This window comes from Podarcis filfolensis (assembly GCF_964270895.1).
Source record: "Podarcis filfolensis genome assembly, chromosome: 17".
Lineage (NCBI taxonomy): Eukaryota > Metazoa > Chordata > Lepidosauria > Squamata > Lacertidae > Podarcis > Podarcis filfolensis.
The window spans coordinates 28104698-28117836 of record NC_139621.1 but is presented as its reverse complement, the minus strand read 5'-3'; the positions used below and the strand labels follow the sequence as shown (position 1 = coordinate 28117836).

Sequence of the window (13139 nt, the reverse complement as noted above, 5' to 3'; positions counted from 1 at the left end):
AAGGTTGTATAGTTACTTATCTCCTTGGCTTCAGGGCCACCTAACTCCATACCCACCAACATTTCTCTGACAAAAATAGGGTCATCCTAAGAAAAAGCGGGATATTCCAGGATAAAAATCAGAAACTGGGACGGCTTCTGTAAATCCCGGACTGTCACTGGAAAAAAGGTCTGGAGTCGTCATCTGACATGCATATAGCACCTTTAGAGAAGGATTTTGTTCATTTATTTTAGAACACCTCCCCCCCCCCATCTCTCCGTCCCCAGGTTACCATTTCCAGGACAGAAATAAAACACACGCTTTTAATTGTTAGTCCCACAATCAGTTTCAGGTCTAGCTTGGCCCTGAGTAATGCTCTCAGCCAGAGCTGCCCGCCGCTCATTTTGAATTAGAGGGAAATGCTTCCAGCCCAATGGACAGGGCTTGCAGGCAGGCTTAAGCCTTGCCACCTGCCCTTCCTCTCCGCCATTGCCAGGCTATTCACTAGGATGCCTTGACATTCATTCATCACCTTTGCATCCTGGTGTAGAGGAACCAGTGGCGTAGCGTGGGGGGTGCAGGGGGGGCCGGCCGCACCGGGCGCAACATCTGGGGTTAGGGCAAATCCATGGGTTAGGGGGCGCAAATCCACGGGTTAGGGGGCGCAAATCCACGGGTTAGGGGGCGAAAATTACTTGCCTTGCCCTGGGTGCTGACAACCCACGCTACGCCACTGAGAGGAACAAGAACCAAACGAATGTCACATTAGCCAGCAGCCGTTACCTGAGGGGGAGAGGGTCACATATTGCTTGCTCTGCTTTCTGGAATCGCAACCCCTCCCTACACTTCTCTCTCCCCCCCCCCAATTCCTAACTATCCCATTTTGCCCTGATAACAATGGCGAGGGGAGTTTCAGTTGAAACATCTGCCCAGGGCAGTTCATAGCCAAGCAGGGATTTGAAGTCAGGCTTTCCGTGTTCAGGCCCAACCAATCCGTTCAATTCTTCCCTAGTTAATGCAGAATTTTTCATTTTTCATTTGTACTGCTTGGACCTGCCTATGCTTAAAGTATAACAGGTCTCACCTCACTGCTCTTCTGTATGCATTTCCAACTTGTGTTTGAGCAATACCCACATGATTTGGTCAAACAGTAATTACCACAAGTAATAGGGTTCAGATTACGTTAATATGCTAGATTGTGTGGGACCCCAAATTTTGCCTTGAATAAAGTGTTACTAGGTTTAGGAGCCATATTGGGTGGCATGCACACCATACATTTAAAACACATCACTTTCCCAAAGAATCCCCACAGAACTGCAATTCCCAACACACTTAATGAACTTCTGGTCCCTGGACTTTTAAAATGTGCTCTAAACGTATTGTGTGTATGCAGCCTTGGAGAAATTCAGTAATGTGGGCCCAGGACATGTAGTTAGTGACAGGGAAAAATTGTGGTTCTGCTAAGTAGTCTTTGCCCACCATTACTGTTTCAGACTAACTGTTCTTGATGAAAGCTTATGCTCAGTTAGCTTTTCAAGTAGTATAGCAGTTCCAAAACAGCTCAGAAAATTTTAGATGGCTTATGGAAACCCTGTTATTGCTGTATCTTGGACATAAGATATCCTGGATCTTGAATTTTTCAATCATTGACCACCAGCTACAAATTGGTAAGAGTCTGCCTAATGTTTGCATATTTAACTATGGCAACATAGTGTAGTAGAGCTACAATTCCCTGTGTAAGGATCAGTATCAGTATAGATTTTTGCTAGTGGTGACATGAGAAAAAGATGGAAAGCAGAGCAGAAAAGCAAGAGGAGGTTGAAAGTGAAGGGGAAGTAAAGCAAACAATGTTAGGAGGAATGAAAGAAGAAGATTTTTTCCCCTGTGTGAAGTTACAAAAGCTTCAAATCATTCATCTGTGTCACAAGCTAGGATGTGTCACTTAATTGCAACTAATTGCCCTGCCCCTGCTTTAGTTGTTGAAAGGGATAAGGAACATTTTGTTTTGTCTCCAGCAGACAACCACTTAGTTGTTCCATGAGGAGAGGGGGTTGTAGTTTTTTTTAATTATTATGTTTTGTGTTTTTATGTTGTAAACCACCCTGTGAGCTCTGGATGAAGGGCAGCATATAAATTCAGTAAATAAACAAAATAATAATAATATTCTTCTTTGCTTCCTAAACTGATGTGTTCTTCCAGTAATATGTAGTGCTGGAATTTTTATGTAGAAGGAACTAAGTTGCAATTCTATACATACATACAACTGACCTTCTTCCAAATAGACTGGTATAGCAGCCAGTGTTCTGTAAATTCCATTGAAGTTTATACCATTAGACCTTATTAATACTTGTAAGATATCTTTGGATATTGTAAATTTTATAGAATGTTGGAATGGATGTTACAGGTTCTTCAAAATTAAGTACAATAACCTGCATCATGATGAAGGAAGTAATGGTTCCTGCACACAACCATATGAATATTTTTGCTGCTCTAAATTGCAACTGCTCTTTTTGTTAGTTAAATGTTGAAGTGCCTGGAAATGTCATAATTTAGAATTACTAACTACACTGAGGAACTGGGTTGTGGGTACACTCTAAATACTTGGCATTATAAAAGTAATACAAGGTGGCTGAGATATTCTCAACCCTTTTATACTCTGTTTATGGAAATGAAGTTTCCTATTTCTGTATAATTTTGCTGCCTTTTCACCCACCTCTATACAGAAATAATATCTCTTTGATTTTGTCTCACCTATGTCTGAGTATAAGTGCTCCATAACTTACATCCTTTATTGCTAGAGGACATCAACTTTGTGATTATTATGACTCTTCACCATACACGTGAAGGATCTGATTGAGTTGAAAAATACACTTCTACCCCATTTTGTGGAGAAAAGGGTAGTCTCCAAAGAATACAGAATACAGCGCCACCCGCATCCCTACAGAATATGGCTACCCCATTAAAAAAGTATGAGATTACTAGATGTATAAACATGTAGCTTTCAGCTGAAATGTAAATGTACCATCTTCTTTTGCTTCTCATCTTTCATCTAAAAAAATATTTTCTTTTCTGAGCTGTAGATTCTGGAAAGAATGGGGGGTGGCCTCATAAATGAGGCTGGTTGGATATTTAAAGGTTATGAACCTCCCTTTTCATAATCTATTATTTCCAAACAGGTTAATCTGGGGGAGTTAAGTTCTGCTCTATATAATTTATAAACATGAGAGTGAGTAACCTTTGATGACTAAATTAAACCATGAAAGAATAAAATGCTCAGCTTTCTCTCTACAAACTGGTATTTCATGTTTCACCATATTAATAGTTAATATCTCTGGTCCGCAAGAATGGAGATGTTTCGGTAGAAAGTTCATTTCTTGACAGAAGATATGATGAGTAGCATGAAGGTAAAATGATTAATGTGGAAACATGAGAAAGAATTTTTTTAAAAAGCTTTCCTCCTTATTAAGGGTTTGCCTTCATGTCTGAGATGTATAGCTTTTACTGTTTACTATATATTCTAGTTTTAGGGTGCATCCAGGTCATCATTTTTCCAGGAGCTGCTACTGAAAATAGTTCAAGAAGACTGAAAGCAAAAAATGAAGGGTGTTTCTCCTCCACTCAAAATCACAGCCTCCTGAGACTGCTTTTCTTTAAAACAGAACAGAACTTCGTATCATTTGCAAGTAAATGTAGTTTGCACCTGGCTGGGACTAACAAGTGGATTGGGTTTGATTCCGACAGTGAGTGTTGCGGTCAACGTGGTGAAAACAGGATGCAATAAAAAGGAATAGCAGGTGGGATGGGCCTGGCTCCAAACATGGAGACTGTTGCCCAATAGGTCAGTGTGTCTGGCTGTTGGTGGTTGGCTGTTAGAAGGTTCATGGTTCAAGGCCGCCCAGGGACAGCTGTGGGCAGAATCTCTGCATTGCAGGGGTTTGGTTTAAGTTGACATTTCTCTCTGTCCTCTCTCCAGTCCTCTCGCAGGGCCATCCTAACCTTTCCGTATAATACCCACTCATATGCTCAAGTCAGAACATGTTGTGCACCTTTGACTCAACAAGAAGTTGACTTTGGGTCACGGTAAACTAAAGGGAAAACTGTATATAATTTATATTGCAGTTACGCTATAAAATACTCATGACCATGTGCACCTGGTCCTTCAGGGGCACAATTGCCCCGTTCAAGACCAGGGAAATCTCCCATACCTGCCCAGCCCCTGTCCCCCAGAAACAGTACTTCTGTCTTGTCCAGATTCAACCTCAGTACGTTGGCTGCATAAAATATAATTACTTTTATTTTATATTTATGCTGCTGCTCACTAAAGCTTCCATGGTATCTTAAAGCAAAGTTAATAGGAGCAAAAAAAATACCATAATAACAATAAATATAAAACTAACAGCAATCAAAGAGATAAAATGACAGAGAGCAACAGCTAAAAGCAATGTTTAAATTCAGCAGAACAGATAAATAAACTACAGCCAGCTTATACCAAATGACAAAAATGTCAGGCAAAAAAAAAAAAAGTATTGGCACTAAAATGATGTCAAAATTGCCATCCGACAAGCCTCTCTGCGGAGAGCAATCAAGCTGGCCATCTCTTCAGTCACCACCCACCTAAACAGGGGTTCAGAGGATGGCCTTTAAGGATGACTGCATATTAAGTCACTACAATGTTTGGGTTATGTATTCTTAGGGTCAAACTACATATATCTATGACTGCATTTATTATATTTGCTGTTTGTTACTAAATGATTGCATTTAGTATATAAAGTTTGTTACTATGGTATGTATGTTTGTGTTTTTATGTTGTAAACTGCCCTGTGTGTGTGTGTGTGTGTGTGTGTGTGTGTGTTTACCCCCCCCCCCCCCATATATATATATGGTAAAGGACTCCTGACAGTTAAGTCCAGTTGTGAATGACTCTGGGGTTGCGGTGCTCATCTTGCTTTACTGGCCAAGGGAGCTCACATTTGTCTGCAGACAGTTTTTCTGGGTCAGCATGACTAAGCTGCTTCTGACGAAACGAGCAGCGCATGGAAACACCGTTTACCTTCCCGCTGGAGCGGTAAATAGCTACTTGCACTTTGATGTGCTTTAAAGCTGCTAGGTTGGCAGGAGCTGGGACCAAGTAATGGGAGCTCACCCTGTTGCGGGGATTCAAACTGCCGACCTTCCAATTGGCAAGCCCTAGGCTCAGTGGTTTCTACCACAGCGCCACCCGTGTCCCTATAAATATATTCTTAAAAATGCAGCCACAGAGAATGGGGCAATAGCACATGGAAAGTGGGGATTTAACCCTTTTCTCCTACACAACCTTTCCAACAAAAATAGTTCCTCCCAAGCAGCAATCAATGCTGCTTTTTCTCAACTGATCATAAGTTAGGCAGTAAGGATGCAACTGTTTGTTTGTTTTTTTTAAAATAATTTTTATTAACTGGCCAATCACATCAAATTAAATCACATCACATAAATTCCAAATTACAAAGCCAAATTTTTAAATTTTGTTGGGGGAACCCATACTTCAAGATCCAAAGGGGGATTCAGATCATCTTCTTATTACTGCGTTAATGTCCAAATCAGTCCCAATCAGTCCAAACAAAATTCATAATTCTATCCAGTCTTATCTTGGTGTTTCCACATCATATCTTGTTCATATAATTTCTATTTTTCCTTTACGATCTCTTCTGTTAGTCTCCTTAAGCCGATAAGCAAAATAATAATCCTGTGTGGATTTCCCGTTCCTCCACTAAGTCCAGATGGTTTCCATAATCTCCTTCGTAGATAACATCGCTCTTTCCATCATAAATTTGGCATTTGTCGCTCTTAAGTCCCACCGAGAAGTTGATCCACGATATGTAAACAACTCTATTTCTCTCTTTCTCCTCCCAGACCCAAGAGCTCCAACAATGCCTCCCAAAATGACGACGGCATTTTTAACTGCGTCATTCCAAAACTCTTAGCTTTCCAGCTTCATCTTGAAACATTGCTTTGGTTCGAAAGTTTATCTCCACACAGCCTTAAATCCACAGCTTAAGTCCTTAGTTTCTGACTCATTAGGGGAGGGGATTCTTGTTAAATCACATAAGAAAAAGGAAGGCAGGTTTTTTTCCCCCCTCCCCCCTCAGTCATACCGTATCTTGACATATCTTCTCATATTTTATTCTTGTCTTGTTATCAGAGATCTCTTCTGTCAGCAGTCTTTACTCCCCTTTTTCCTTGAAGCATGTGCAATTTATCTCATCCAAATTGTTTCTTTTGAAGATGCTTGCAACTAGCGGCACGAATCAGGGACAGCGTCCAGGAGTGCCGGAATCCCACAGGAGGGCTTTGTGCCTAGTGCCCCCACCCCCACAAATTCGGGGGTGGTAAAGGGCACAGCAGGCAAGGGCCGTCCCCCCCACAATCCTGGGGGGGTTAAGGAGGCTAATTACCCCCATCATAGCCTCCAAATTACCTCGTGTGGGTCGGAGAGATGTTATTGTCAGCCATCTTCCGATGCGCCACCTAGTGGCCCCCCAAGGATGCAACTGTTTGGTGTACGTTTGTTACAATATTACATGTATATATCCAGCTCACAAAGCGATAAATATTTATTCTCTTACACATATTTTACTGTATTTATTTATTAAACTGAATAGGAATTATTAACTCAGTCCTAAGGTATATTTAAATGCAGGGAAGTCTGACTTTTTAAATGTAATTCTCGTGCATGCAAGTATGTTTGGGAGTGGGGCATTGGTCTCCATAATAAAAGATGGAGGAGTGAATTGATGTTTCCTGTTCTGAAAGTAAATATTTTGCTTCAAGAGTTTGCCTTAAATGTCTCCAGCTTTGCTTTGGCATTTATGTAGCAGCAGGATACTATTATCCTACGATAACATTCTCTTGCACAGACATGATAGTTTAATTAGAGCAATATGGAAACAACTTTAGTATCTTTGACATGGACTCTACATGGTGAGTCATTGATACTATAACTAAAGACAGATTTTTGGCATCATAATGTACAGTAGGACAAAGATTTGGAAATAGAAAATTCTCTTCCACTTGAATGGCAGCCTTCCAGGCAGGGGCAGCTACACAGAGTGGCAAGGCCATGCATTTGCCAGGGCCCTAAGAATGTCCAAGTAACATTATCATTCTCACTTGGCATTGCACACTCAGAAAAGTCGGAGTCAATGTGATAGAATTCTCACTTTGTATGCCCCCTCTTTCCTAGTTTAAGGCTCAGGGGAGGTGCATTGCAGAAGACTCCCACACTCCTGGAACTTGGCATTTCCCCCAAGGTACTTAAAAATGACCTCTTTGTGCTTAGTTGGTGCTTGTCCTTCTAATTCAGTAATGCTGAGTGGATATGATTCATCAGAACTTCTTCTATGCCAGCACCATTGAAATAAACAGAACATGCAAAGGAGTTCTGTACTCTTGTGGAAGTTTCATTTATCTCAGTAGGTTGACAAAGAATGGTTAATTGTGTCCATTTGTTTTACCAGCATATTGTTGTTACTGCATTTCGGTAGATGCCAGCCTGGCACTAAGCAACGGTAAGGGGTATTTCTTTACTTGCAGCATAATAATAATAATAATAATAATAATAATAATAATAATAATAATAATTTATACCTCACCCATCTGGCTGAGTTTCCCCAGCCACTCTGAGCGGCTTCCAATCGAGTGTTAAAAACAATACAGCATCAAATATTAAAAACTTCCCTAAACAGGGCTGCCTTCAGATGTCTTTTAAAGATAAAATAGCTGCTTATTTCCTTCACATCTGAAGGGAGGGTGTTCCACAGGGCGGGCGCCACTACTGAGAAGGCCCTCTGTCTGGTTCCCTGTAACCTCACTTCTCGCAATGAGGGAACCGCCAGAAGGTCCTTGGCACTGGATCTCAGTGTCTGGGCTGAACGATGGGGGTGGAGACACTCCTTCAGGTATACAGGACCGAGGCTGTTTAGGGCTTTAAAGGTCAGCACCAACACTTTGAATTGTGCTTGGAAACGTACTGGGAGCCGGTGTTATGTGGTCCTAGCAGCTACTCCCAGTCACCAGTCTAGCTGCTGCATTCTGGATTAATTGCAGTTTCCGGGTCACCTTCAAAGGTAGCCCCACGTAGAGCACATTGCAGTAGTCCAAGCATATGAGAATGTACTGGTGTGGGTTGAGATAGGGTAAGCACAGTCTTCTTCTGTTATAAGTAAATGCTGCAAATGTGCATTCTGTGCTTGTACCTTGAATATGACTTCTTCACCATAGGGATGAATTGGTAAAAAAATGAATGAGCTTTTTTGACGTTACAGAACTGTAATAAACAGTTCTATAGGTGAATAGTATTCCACCCTTTTGCAGTTTGTCTACTTTCAGGATAAGTCCAATAGGCACATGTGAAAGTCACAAAGAATGTTTATTTAGTCAGAAGTAAATCCACTCAGCTTCCATGGTCTTTTCCCCCTAGTAAGTATGTTTAGGATTGCAGTCCAAGGCTGCCAGGTAAATTGTCACCTATGAATATGTCTAGCATAGTTTATTATTTTAAAGGGATGGTGAACAAAAATCATGTTTTCAATCTGTATGTTGTTGGATATAAAGCTATAGGTAGTGGGTATGCTGTTACTATGTTAGCTCCAAATTGCTCTTTTAAATAAACCAGCACCCTCAGTATTCCAGGGTACAATTAAAGCATATGCTAGAAGGATAACAAGGAAAGGAGGAATAGATTTTTTTAATAATAATATTTATTAACATTTCAAGAAATACAAACATAAGAAAAGAAAAATAATAAAACAAAAAATTACAGAAAACTGGAAAATAAAAAATTAAAAACAAATCAATTTTTCCATAGCTTATCTTTCATTTACTTGTTTCCTTGACTTCCTCACACCTCCCTTTTTTGTATTCTAGTTCAGTTAGTTAATTCAGCAAATCCTTGAAAGGAGGAATAGATAAAAGAATATTTGCTTTCATTAATAATCCCAGGAATAAATTGGAGGATTCTAATGAGCAACCTAACAATTATCAGCTGGAACTGTGACTTTGCATTCAGACTGCAACTTGATTGCCAAATAATGCTTTCATCCATAAATAAATTCTTCCATTTTATTTGACAGTCTCCCTTGATTGTGTTACACAACATGTCATCTTGTCAATATGTCACACAATTGTTAAGACTGGTATTTTGGGCAAGAGGTTTGTCTAAAAGAGTTAGACTTGCAATGGCTGGAAACTTCAAAGTAAATCCATCATCCAAATATGTCAACTTTATTCTGTCCACAAATCTGTTTTCTGTGTTTTATTCCAAGTGTTATCTGCTGACATTTAGTGACAAGAACTAATCCCTTGTTGATCTCGTAAAAGGTGAATTCTTTTTCATCTCATTATCAGAGTTGCTAATTCCCCCCCTCCCCCGCATAGCTGTTTTGGTACAAGAAACCTTAAAAATGATGCAAGTTGGTACTCAGTTCTTGTTTAATGTTGTCATCCTCAAAACTGTATTTCCCTAGTGCAAATCTTCACTTTAGTGAAACCTCTACTGGTATAGCGTTTTGAGGGATCACTTCTAAGTTGACCCAATTTGAACATGTTCAGTAATGTGAGGTGGGATTTGCTTAGAGAAAATTTGAAAACCATAATGTTAAAACTCCAAAGTCAGGGGACAATTTTTTTTAAAGGCTTGTGGGAGGAGGCATGAAATCTTTGGATACTATAGGAACACAGTGGATTTTTAAAATTATGATTTCTATATTTGTTGCTTATACTAATATTCATGCTTATGACCTTTAAATGCTGTTGAAGTGCTTGGTCAACAGAAATGACTGAACAGTATCAGACTCTTGCTGTTATGTGGTGTGAATTGACTTCAATATGAGTTATACAGCCAATAATAAGTTGCAATTTTTTATTTTGATTTTACTGACAGTGCAGTCCAGTGCATGTCTACTCTGAAGTCAATCCTATTGAGTTCGAAGAGAAATATTCCCAGGTCTGTGTGTTTAGAATTGCTGCTACTCATTCACTAGTGTAATATCACTAAATTACATTTGTTTCAAACACAGGAATCAAATAATGTTACAAATGCATTTATTATTGTTTCCTACTTTGAAATATTATTTCAGTTTCTGCCCTTTCTTTTTCATGTCTCTACAGTTATTTTTCTTTACACTTGTTTCTGCTTAGTCTGAATCTCAGCTTGTACAGGAGCAAATTGGTGAGCAGAACCAATATTTCAGTCCCTTCATCAGGGCTCCTATTACAGCAATTCAGTCAAGGTAAAAAGTCTGTGTGCACAGTACATTTTTGCATACAGGTGTGGGGAATATTTAAGTAGATTGTATGGAGCTAGTTGGATAAATTGTATGGAAGAATGAAGGTAGGGGGAAAGACCCAAATAACAAATCTAGTGGGACAAAATGTCCTAGAAGTAATTCTGTTACAAGAATGTAACATAATATGCACTTTTAAATCCTATTGTTTTAATTAAGTACTGTATATGCTTAATTTCCCCCCAGTCAAAATCAATATGGCTGATACATGAATTTTGTATATGAATTTTATATGAATTTTATATATGAATTTTGCCCTGTGGGTTCTAAACTTCCTGGGATCAGCATTCAGTATTTTTTCTCTCCATTTGCTTTAAAATGCATTTAGACACAAATCTGTATAGGTGCTTGTTTGGAAAGTACTGGTCAAGTACTCTTTCTGCAGGGTATGGGTGTTTGAAATTGGCAGTTTCAGGCTTCAGCAACAAAATAAGTAGCTAATCAGAAACAACAACAGTGTTTAAAGTGTGTGTTAAATGTTGTTGGCAAAGGTCTGAGCAACGGCTAGTATACGTGACTGCTTTTTGTTCTCTATCCATCTCTCCACCCCCTCATCAATACAGATGAGAAACTGAGGTGGCGAAATGGCCCAATTCCTGTTTGTGAAATATTTCATTTCAATATACTGTTTGCAGTGGTGTGCTTGGAGGCTTATAGAGGAACTTTTAGAAAACTGCTTCCTGCCTCAAATTTCCATATATATACAATAGATTCTATGGTGACCAAAAATAAATGATCAGTTGAAAAACCAGGACATATCAAATTATAGTAGAGGTTTCCATATTATTATAATCGTTAATATGACAAAGCAAATTTGTTTAAACAAATAAAGCAACTCAGCAGGGCTGGCTCCAGGTTTTGGGAGACTTAGAACTTGGATACTGCCTTACAGTGAATACATCTCATCTGAGAAGCTGAAAGGGATGGGAAGAGAGGTATTCAACTTAAAAGGCTCCTCTCTTAAGTAATTTTGAGGGTGCCCCTTTTGTTATTGTGGTTCCAGAGTCAATAACCTGCTGGCTATGTAAATCAAGATATTTTTCTGAGAGCGAAGTTACATTATTAGGCTGAAAGCTCTAGAACATAAAGGGATAGACTTGCCAATATAAGCAACATGTTATGAGTAAATTATATATGTTGAAATTCAGGGGAGTTTCAATGAAAATCACAAAGGGCAACATCCTGATTTCTGCTAGTACACTTCATAAATGACATTTAAAACCCGCAGCAACCTGCAGAAAGTATCCAGAGCAATGATTTATCATTGTTTGAAAACTTGGTCCTCTGTATTGTGTAAACTCATAGTAATATGTTGCTTATTGTGGAAAGATACTGTTATAAAGTTCATCAGCCTGACAAATTTTGCTTATAGTATATAAAACCTGTATGTTTTCATCTTAGCTACAAAGATGACATTACATCAATCAGATTTGGCTACCATCATCACAGATCATCACATTCAGTTTGACAGTAGGAGATCTATTGATTAAAGGCACAAAAGTAATCTTGGTTTCCTGAATTTAAACAGGGAACTGCATGGCTTCCAGCTACTGAATATACATTTTTTCTGAATTAGCCTGCTAGCTTTCTTTGCAATTCACCCCTCCCTGCAGGTTTTTTTTTTAAAAAAAGGTTCATAGTTCAATTTCTCTTCCCTGATTTAATAGACTAACCTGGCTTAAAATTCACAAACTCATAAACAGCTAAGAATGTTGGTGTGTAGGATTCATTAAAGTCATAAGAAGTTCACTTCTTGGACACACATTTTAAAATTATCTGACTCTATTAGAACAGCACCCTGGAATCAGTCTACCTTAACACCAGATTTTCCAAAGTACTCAGAGTAACAGCGTCTTTTGCCATAGAGCATGTGAAGCCAATCCAGACTTCCCTTTTCTCTTAATTTTCCTTGTCTTATCATGTTCATCTTGGTCAAAGAAATAAGCAAGCAGCTGGAAGGGCATTCTGATGTTTCTGTTGTGACCAAATGCATTACCAGACAGACATGTTATTTCAGTACAAAAGGATGCAGTGGACTCTGTACAGAAGCCTCTGAAACATGTTCTTCTGCTATTTTAGTCATGGTCTTGTGGTCCACCTGAACAAATACTATAGACTGCTTTTTAAGGATCAACAAGCTTATTGGAAAATGGATTATTTTCTGGCAGATTCGAATCAACATTTTAAATTAATGTTTTAAATTTCAGATTAGTGCAGACATTTTCAAACTTTTTACTCCCTGGGCTCAATTGAAAGAGTTTGCTTTGCTGTCCTTCTCTCCAACTCCCTATACAGCTCAGGACCAGGCTACTTGAGAGACTGCCTTATCCCTTATACACCCAGTAGATTGCTGCAGTCTGTAGGAGAGTCTTTCTGCAAGTTCCAAAGATCTCAGAAGTCCACACTGCAGTAGCTCGGAGCAGAGCTTATAGTGTTGCTGTATTATAACTAAACAACTTACCCTTACTATTTCTGGGAAACTCAGTGCTGTTTTTAGTTACCTGCAGAAGACATGGGGATGGTTTCATTGTAATTCTTGCATTGAAGGGGGTTGGACTGGATGATTCTCAGGGTCCGTTCCGACTCTACAATTCTATGATTTTATGATTCTCAACACATGTTGTTTGAAAGTGAAGGAAGGGTTGTGTGAGCTTTTCCAGACAATCAGTTCTGCCAAAGTGGTAATCTCATACAGTTTCATTTCTTCAAATAAATAACCATTAAGAGTAAAAAAAAAGACAAAGCAAAGCAAAACAAAAACAAATTCAGTTCTACTTTTGTGTTTTACATTTTCTAATGGTTATGTTCTCGAAGCTACAAACATGAGTCTGACCAAACTGC

At 39.1% G+C, this 13139-nt stretch overlaps 2 long non-coding RNA genes across 2 annotated transcripts in view; one reads left to right on the top strand and one right to left on the bottom strand.

Moving 5' to 3' along the window:
* Positions 1-13139, bottom strand: part of LOC310753080 — a 292662-nt gene that overhangs the window by 56197 nt on the left and 223326 nt on the right. The window lies entirely within an intron of this gene.
* LOC310753119 lies at positions 6503-12999 on the top strand. Its single transcript, XR_014543201.1, has 4 exons — positions 6503-7265; positions 10153-10244; positions 11700-11798; positions 12594-12999. It is a non-coding gene; the product is annotated as an uncharacterized lncRNA (long non-coding RNA).